This window comes from Chrysemys picta, chromosome 2, assembly GCF_011386835.1.
Source record: "Chrysemys picta bellii isolate R12L10 chromosome 2, ASM1138683v2, whole genome shotgun sequence".
Classification (NCBI taxonomy): Eukaryota; Metazoa; Chordata; order Testudines; family Emydidae; genus Chrysemys; species Chrysemys picta.
Window position 1 is genome coordinate 200039711 of NC_088792.1, and position 7977 is coordinate 200047687.

Sequence of the window (7977 nt, forward strand, 5' to 3'; positions counted from 1 at the left end):
GCCCTTCTTTGTTTGAAGAATGTATTTTCAATAGCAGAACCCAAGGGGGAGAGCATTAGCAATCATTTTATTTAAAAAAGCTTCTTTTCAATGGCATTTCTAATTGTACGTGTATTTTCATATATTTTCTATTCCTGGGTGACATTTGTATATTACATGGCATCTTGCTTTCACTGGTTATTTGTTCAGTTTGCCTTCACATTGGTTTTGTGTGTGTCTCCTACTTTTAGCGCTATAGTCAGCACGGTTTCTTTATTCTGTAGATAGCTCATTACTGAACTTGTTTTTATGGCCATTCATTAGGAAACTGCTAATAATTTGCCCTTTGCAACAACTCCTAGCTGGGTGAATTTTTTGGCTTTTGATTGAGTAGCACACCTTCAAAGCCTCAGCTGATGGTTTTAATTTTCATGAAGGCTGCTACAATTAATACTTCAGGAAGGACATAATGGTTCATTGTCAAACTGGCCCACATTTTAGGGGACTGTGAAGAATGTGGGAAACTTCTGTATTTTATGAAAATTTATCCACTCACTTTTGTATTGCTACCTACTCAGTGTGAAAGGATTAACTTTCCAGAGACATTCCTTGGTAGCAGGGGAAATAAGCAATGAATAGACTATTAGTGGAATTGGTATGAATGAGCTATCAAATCAACTCCTGGATAGAGCTACAATGGAGACTAATGACCAGAACATTAACTTTTAATGACTGCCAATCAAGGGGACTTGGAGTATGGATGGGTAATTACCTGTCTGACCACAACTCCTCCCCTACCTGAACTTGGATAGGGAGCAGTGCACATGAAAACAGCATGACTAGGATTTGAGACAAAGGATTTAGGTGTTCTCCCAGCATAAAATGGCTAATCTAATCTGGGTTGTTTGGGCTGCAGGCAGGGGTAGGGAGATTTGCTCCAGGCATGCAGTTGGTTTTCCAGGCCCCTGCCCAGTGCAGAGAAGAACCCTCCTAACCAAGCCAGGGGAAACTGATAGGTTAGGGGAGAGCTCTACATTTAGGTTTGGCTTTACCATTGTAATATAATATCCCTGAACAGTGTACTCACATGAACTAACAAATAAATGTTTTATTTTGAAAATGCTGTCCTGCCTCACTGCAAACAGCTGTTAGTTGTGTAGCTTCCAAGAAGGTAAGTCTTCAATCATGGTCCAACTTCGTTTAGACCTGCCACGATAAGAAACAGAGGTGCTGGAGCCAGGAATCCAGTATCAGAATAGCAGAGACAGAGGGCATACCACTGAGCAAGTGGAGACCCGGGGACTTTTTTCCAGCCTAGTTAGTGTACATTGAAATGAAACGTCATTTAACTGACCGATGGAGTTTCTCATTTTTCAAATGTCAAAACGACAAAACATTTCAACAATTTCAAAACTTTTTCCCCCCTCTACCTTCTTTTTGAGTTGGAAAATTCATCAAGCCATTTCATGAAGAGTTTTGATTCTGAGAAACTGGCTTTTTTTTTTTAATTGAAAGAACAATTCATCCAATAAATAAATAAATAAAATTACTCCTTATTCTTATACCTTCACCTCCACTTTCACTATTGCTGCATGAATACAGCTGCCAGAAGGTTGGCCATGGCCTATTTTTATAATACACGCCCCTTCCTGTCTGTACAACCTTGACTACACTTTTTATTGCCTGTTCATTGTGGATGTTCAGAAGGGTGATTCTTGCCATCCAAATACAAACTTCTTACAGGTATAAAAAGACCAACTTCTACATAAAAACTTGTTCCTATTACTTTTGTGGAAATAATTAACAAGATTTATGAGCAAAGAAATAACGGTGCCTGCAGTTTTAAATGTCATGCTTTTCTTCCCTAATCCTTTGATCAGGTTATCTTTGATGTCTAAGAATGCAGTTAGCAGCTTTAAAAAAAAATACATCAAAATCTGTAAGAGAAAAGGTTTCATATTAAACAAATAGAATTCAAATTTTGGGGTTAAAAAAAGTGGAATTGGACAATACAAAAAATGTACAAAACTCTTAGTAACAAATAAATCAGAAAGGTGATTCTTTATGAAAAAGAGGGTATCTACAGTCTAAAGGAACTGAGGTGGGATTTTGAGGGAAGAGAATGAGCAAGGTATTTGTGGCCTCTCCTTTCCCTTCCCAGAATCTCTGAATGGCTCTAGCACTTCCCTTGTGGCAGGAAGTGGGGAAAGAAGCGCGTTACAGTTACAATGCATAGAGATGAGGACTGTCCTTTCATCCCCAGGGTGGGATTCACAAGGACATCTTAGGTACCTAAGTCCAACATTTAAGCACCAGTGACATTCACAAAACCTTAGGTCAGTTGCTGCCTAATCCTGCAGATGCCTACCATCCCTTCTTTCCACCAGAAAAGTCCCCAAGGCACCTACATTTTTGACAGCTGGGCATGCACATAGCCACCTAACTTTTGACACCACCCAGGTGCTTGGTGTCTAACGCCTGCCCAAGCCCCAGGAGGGTTCACAAACTAGGCGTTCTGCTGGCTAGTTTGCCTTTGGGGCCCAATCTACTAGGGGGAGGAGGGGATGGCGGCAGTTCTTATAAACTTCTATCTAGTGGTTAGTATGCTCCCCCAGGATGTGAAAGACCCAGGTTCAGTCCTCCCTCTGTGTAATGTGGAGCAGGGACTTGAACTGGGATCTTCCACCGCCCAGGACAGTGTCCTAATCACTGGGCTATGAAGTATTCTAGGGCAGGTATATCTCAATCTTTCCTGCATTAGCCATCGCCACCCTGGTCTCCCACATCCTGCATGAGTGCTCCAACCATTGGGCTAAAGTTTATAAGGAGGGCAGCAGCAGCACCACTGTGACACACTGTACCTCAAAATAACACTTTGTACCCCCATATTCGCCAGTTGTATATGGTTATGATATATTTTGTAGAAAGTATTCCTTGTGAGTTACAGAGCCGGCTCCAGGCACCAGCCTGGCAAGCAGGTGCTTGGGGCGGCCGCTCCGGAGAGGGGCGGCACGTCCAGGTATTTGGTGGCAATTCAGCGGACGGTCCCTCACTCCCACTGGGAGCAAAGGACCTCCCGCCGAATTGCCGCCACAGATCGCGATCGCAGCTTTTTTTTTTTTTTTTTTGGCTGCTTGGGGCGGCCAAAACCCTGGAGCCGGCCCTGGTGAGTTATCACTAGAAAAGTCAGAATCTGTTGAACATTACTGTCCTGTTGAAATGTATGTATCATCATTGTATATGAAGATATGAGATTTTGCTATATGTTTGTTACTGAAATGTGTTGTGAGTCTGGGAAACACCCACAGACCAATTCCTTAGAAATAAAAAAGGAACTGTAAACACAAGCATTACATGTCAAGCCTCATGTACACAGAAGATGCAAGCAAGAATTTGCAATTCATAAGAAGGTCTGAGTGCGGACCACATAGGCAATGGGGGCTGACTAACTCCATGACACAGCAAGGATTTTTCTAGTGCCTGGAGGAGAGTATAAAATAAGGGACAGTGACATCATCAGGCCACCTCTACTCCCCCATCTATACTGAAAGCAACAAGATCATTTGAAAGAGAGAAACATCATAGAACTGGGCCTGGGTGGCGGGTATAAGAGGCCAGGGGAGGCTAAGGCTGCCCAAATAGGATGCTGAGCGTCTCCCTCTGGAGGTGTGCTGGCCCGCCACCTTTGGAACGCAGCCACTGAAAGGGCTTCCAGGCCATAACCCCACCTGTGCTCCGCACGGAGGCTCCCCTCCCATTCGTCCTCTTCCCCCATGGCCCCACCTGCACTGCTCCTCTTCCCGGCCCTGCTCCGCCTCTTCCCCCTGAGAGCCACCCCACCCACTCCTCAGGACAGAGAGGTGCAAGCAGCAGGTGGGCAAAGCCTCAGGGGAGCAGGCCAGGCTTGGGACGGAGTGTGGTCTGGGCCTCAGGGGAAGGAGGCTGAGTGCAGGGGCAGGCTTGGGATGGAGCAGGAAGCTGGCCACTGTCTGGGCACCAATGGCCCCCCACACACACTTCTAGGGAGCTTCTGGCACTCATGCCCAGCCTTCCCAAATGCAGGAGTCATGCACTGCCAATGGAACTGGGGGGAAGGGTCCTAACTGGAAAACCCTTCCAGTTAGCACAGACTGCTGTAGGCTTTTAGGTAAGAGAATCCTTATTGCTTCAAATTTGATTTAGCCTGGTAAAGTTTAGGAAAGAGCTTACAGCTTTTATTTCTTTTTGTACCCAATTCTGATCTTCTGTGTCTATACCACTTATAATTAAGGCTACGTTTTAGTCATGGGTATTTTTAGTAAAAGTCACGGACAGGTCATGGGCAGTAAACAAAAATTCACAGCCCCTGACCTGCCCATGACTTTTACTAAAAATACCCATGACTAAAAATTGGGGGGTGGAGAACTTCCCGGGTGCTGGGGCGGGCACACAGGTGGGGGTACATGGCCCAGGACCCCCACTGGTGCTGGGGGAGGGGGTTGGTGGGGCCATCAGGCTCACCAGGAACATCCCCCTCACTCACCTGCTAGGTGGAGTCATGGCCAGGCAGCTCTGCATGCTGCCTCCACCCAGAGTGCTGGCTTCGCAGCTCTCATTGGCTGGGAACTGCGGCCAATGGGAGCTGTGGGGGTGGTGCCTATAGGCGGAGGCTGTGCACAGAGCTGCCTGACCATACCTCCGTCTAGCAGCTGAGCGAGGGGGATGTCTCCGGTTCCGGGAAGCCCCCAGTTAAGCACTGCCCAGAGCCAGCCTCACCCCATCCCGTGCCTCAACCGCCTGCTTCCTCCCACACCCAAACTCTGCTGCTGGGAGTGGGGAGAAGAGGGCACGGTGGCCAGAGACTGCCCCAGCAGTGGCTGGTGCACCTGGCACAGAAGCTGCCTGAGCTTTCCCTGAGCCAAGCGCACCGGCCATCTCAGAAATCACAGAGGTCACGGAAAGTCATGGAATCCATGACCTCTGTGACAAACTCACAGCCTTACTTATGATCACTTAAAATGTATCTTTCTGTAGTTATTAAAACTTATTGTAATGTTTTATCTAAGCCAGAGTGTTTTTGATTGGCATTTGCAGAATCTACTCAGGTTACAAAGGCTGGTGCATATTCATGCCCTTTGATGAATGATGAATTAATTAATGAGCCTGCTCTGATCAAGGGGGTCTTGAACAGTGTAAGATGCACAATTCTGGGGTGCCTGGCTGGGGCTAGGGATATGCAGGTATCACCCTATATGTAATTCAAGAGTGGCTGGGCTTGGCACTCTAGTATTTGGTCTGGGGAGTGACTTGCATGCTAGAGGCTGGGGTGTGTGGGCAGAGTGGCAGCTCACACAGCAAAGCAGGACATAGTGCATACCAAATTGGGGAGTTAAGGGGGGGCGCAATGATCCAACAGTTCAGATTGTACCCTGAGCCATGTCACAACCACCACCTATGAGCTGGCATAGGTGCCTAACTCCAGGAAAGGGTTCAACGTGGAGCAATGCAGGGTCTAAGTCTCCCTTGTGAATCCCTCCCAAAAATGTGAAGATCAAAAGCAAGAATTAAGGAATTATAATTAATTAAGGAAGGTAGATGCATACTGAGACAACCAGAAATTATAAATTAAAATGCACATAAACCAAGAAAGGAAAAAAGGTAAGACATTTATGGTACCATGGATAATTAAAGCTGAGCTACACCAAAAAACAAAACTAAACTAAAAACTAAAAACAGTGCATTGCAGAATAATGTACAGGTATCAGGCTCCTCACAGAAGAGGACAATATTCATTTGTATATATCCATTCCTGGTGTACCCTCGCACCTCCCACATATGAGGCAAAGTTTATAGCTGTTGCATTTGGTTCCTGGCTACCATGGCAATTGATTGTCTAGATTAGATAGGTACTCCGTGCAAGATGAACTACGGAGGATCAATTGAGGTGGTGTAGGTGTGTCATATGCAACTCAGGAAGTTGCTCCCACAACCAACATCAAAAGACCTGGATATACAGTGCATCCATATTGTGTTTGCTGGGATAGAGTTAAGATAGGCTTTGTATGACTTCCTGCTTTGAGCAGGGGGTTGGACTAGATGACTTCCTGAAGTCCCTTCCAACCCTGATATTCTATGATTCTATGACTGTATAGCTAGCCCTGTCACATCATGAAAATCCTATCTGACTTCCTCATCATGGTGACTTTGACATCTACTTTAACTATGAATTTTCTGAATCAGCTCAGGATTTCCTGATCAGCAGGGAACTATTCCAGGTACAGTAAGATTGCTGAGGAAATTAAGTTATGCACTCACTGACCTAATTGTTAACCTTTTGTATAGAATGGTAATTGGGGAAACCTTTGTAATGTGCCATGTTCCATAACTTGTTAGCTCATTTTTCACAACACTGCTGTTCATGGAAATGAACAGAACAAAAATCAAACAGGTTCCCTAGTGCACATCCAAAAGTGATATGAATGATGCAGTGTTCTTCAACAATTGCACAGTAACTCCCCAATTCCTCGTTCATGTCATTGTATGTGTGAAAGGTAGAAGAGGCCAATGATACATATAGTCTTGTACCTTTCAGTAGTGTAGAGACAGGTCAAACAAGATCTTGCAATACTCCCTCAGTGCCAGCTGGTAAAGGGTTCACTGTTCTGTAACAGGAATTCCTGAGAGGCCTGACAAACTCACTGTATCCACCACATTGCTTTCATAATATTTATCCCAAAAATGTCAAGTGAGGTAACTAAAAAAGCTTATGTCATATTGATTTTCATAAATCATTGTGAGATATATTTACAGGTGATATTTAAGGATTGTGCACATGTATTGAAAATGTGTTTTAAAATCTGTGTCCAGACCAAGGCAGAGCTGATCACAGGTTTTGGGTCAGACAAAGGATGTTGATTCCCATATCTCTCTGTCCTCCATTTAGATTAAGAATTGTAGGCCAACCTAATGAAATCTCTATTTACATATCAGTCAACAGGGGGATGGGAAGTCAATAAGAGACAAGACACTGGAGAATAAACCCTGGGAGATCATCTTGACTCTGGGCACAACACACTGAACATTGGGGGTGTACAAGTGGAAAAAAAGACCACCCACCACTCTATCAGTCTTGAGGAAGCAAAAATAACAGCACTGTCATGAAAGGGGGAGCCCAGCCATCTTGGCTGGAAATGCTGAGCGATTGCTTTAGGTAAGATGAGCTGCTTTAGACAACTTAAAACCTGATAAAATTAAGCTAGATTCTCAGAAGTGTATTATACATTTTGTTTTATATGTAACCATTTCTGAATTTGGAGTATATACAGGCATCAATAGTGAGAAGCACAAACACATTGAAAAATGAATGCATCAAACCCTGGCCACAACTGTTCCCAGCAGAAACCCCATTCCAACCTGCATTCATATTCTAGGTATCCTGTAGTGGTGAGTTTCATACAGGAATGCAATGGGACAAGCACAAGCAAATTAACAGCTTCAGCCAGTTCAAAGCAGATGACAACAAAAACCAGAAGAAGCACTTTTGCCCAATACAACTGTTGAAATGTACCATCAAGTACAATTAAAGCAGCTTTACAAAAAGGCTGTAAAGGTGTTCTCTTCCCCTCTCCTCTCCCCAAGCAGCAACACAAGCCAAATAGCATCCTATTTCCCTGTGCTGCCGGGATGTGTGCACATCTGGCATCCCTAATTTTCCTTGCCAGCCTGGACTCCGCAGCAGTATGCATGTGTTTAGGGGCCAACTGTCTGTACATGGTTTGCAAACCAGAAGTGTCCTGAGCCCACTCTGGGCAGAAATACTCAGCTCTACCCTCACAAATATTGTGCAGTGCACAGCAGGCCACAATCATACAAATGGCATTAGCCACACTGGCATCTAGACAGGTTTGTAGGCAGTGCCAAGAAGCCTTGAGCCTACCAAATTTTCGCTACCATCTTGCTGCTTCTGAGCTTGAAATTGAATTCCTTTTTTCCCCTATGGCCCCTGACATCAGGGTATGG